The following is a 1640-nucleotide window of genomic DNA, read 5'->3' on the forward strand; positions in this document are numbered from 1 at the left end:
CCTGCTGGTAACTCAAACAGGTATACCAGCTGAGTATTAACTCTGACACACACAGCAATGCCGAGTGTGGATTTGTAAACAATGACTCTGGAATAAGAACTACTTGTTATATACACGTGGAAGGGGAAGTGAATGTGATACCAGTCTACACTTCCTTCTCAGGAAGGGCTGGTGATAACTCTCAGTACTGGCCTGGGATGGATCTTTCTTCTTTCAGGTTTTGGAGATCTTCTCCATCATTTCCCAAGCTAGTTTCTTAATACGGGCCCTAATAACTAATTCCTCGTGCTCAAAGAGAAGTCTCTAAGGCCTTCCTGTTGGTGGATGGTGGAGTAAACATCATTAAAGTCTCCCCTCCTGTGGTCGTCATGTCTAAGTCAGAGTCTCCCAAAGAGCCTGAACAGCTGCAGAGGCTCTTCATCAGAGATTTGAGCTTTTAAACAACCTATGAGAGTCTGAGGAGCCATTCTGAGCAATGGGGAATGCTCACAGACTGTGTGGTGATGAGAGATCCAAACACCAAGCTCTCCAGAGCGTTTGGGTTTGTTACGTGTGCCACCGTGGAGGTGGTGGGTTCAGTCGTGAAGGAAAGGCCACACAAGGTGGATGGAAGAGCTGTGGGACCAAAGTGGGCTATCTCAAGAAAAGATTCTCTAACACCTGGTGCCCACTTATCTGTGACAAAGATTTTTGTGGCTGGTATTAAAGAAGACACTGGAGAACATCATCTAAGAGGTGATTTTGAACAGTGTGGGAAAACTGAAGTGATTGACATCGTGACTGACTGAGGTGGTGACAAGAAGAGAGGGCTTGCTTTTGTCACCTTTGATGACCATGATTCTGTAACAAGATTGTCATTCAGAAATACCATGCTGTGAATGGCCACACTGTGAAGTAAGGAAAGCCCTGTCTAAGCAAGAGATGGCTAGTGCTTCACCCAGCCAAAGAGGTCAAAGCGGTTCTGGAAACTTTAGTGGTGATCAAGAAGGTCGTTTTGGTGGAAATGACAACTTTGGTCATGAAGGAAACTTCAGTGGTCGAGGTGGCTTTGGTGACAGTCGTGGTGGAGGATATGGTGGCAGTGGAGATGGTTATAACAGATTTGGTAATGATGGAAGCAATTTTGGAGGTGGTGGAAGCTACAACGATTTTGGCAATTACAACAATCAATCTCCAAATTGTGGACCCATGAAAGGAGGAAACTTTGGAGGCAGAAGCTCTGGCCCCTGTGGTGGTGGAGGCCAATACTTTGCCAAACCATGAAACTAAGGTGGCTATGGGTGGTTCCAGCAACAGCAGTAGCAATGGCAGGGGCAGAAGGTTTTAATTCCATGTTTCCCCGAAAATAAGACCAGGTCTTATATTAATTTTTGCTCCAACAATCTACATTTATTCATTTATTTAAGTGCAAAAATCTACATTTATTCAAACAATTATGTCTGGCTGACCATATTAGCTGGGGCTTATGTTTGTGGTAGGACTTCTATTACGAGCATCCTAAAAAATCATGCTAGGGCTTGTTTTCCAGTTAGGTCTTATTTTTGGGGAACACACAGTTACTGCCAGGAAACAAAGCTTAGCAGGAGAGCAGAGCCAGAGAAGTGACAGGGAAGCTACAGGTTACAACACATTTGTGAACT

The 1640-nt window shown here is 44.6% G+C and overlaps 1 pseudogene; it reads left to right on the top strand.

The window, feature by feature from the left end:
• The first annotated feature begins 368 nt into the window (after positions 1 to 368).
• Positions 369 to 1327, top strand: LOC109380740 (heterogeneous nuclear ribonucleoprotein A1-like; annotated as a pseudogene).
• Positions 1328 to 1640: the final 313 nt, after the last annotated feature.

Source organism: Hipposideros armiger, unplaced genomic scaffold (assembly GCF_001890085.2).
Source record: "Hipposideros armiger isolate ML-2016 unplaced genomic scaffold, ASM189008v1 scaffold_40, whole genome shotgun sequence".
NCBI classification, from domain to species: Eukaryota; Metazoa; Chordata; class Mammalia; order Chiroptera; family Hipposideridae; genus Hipposideros; species Hipposideros armiger.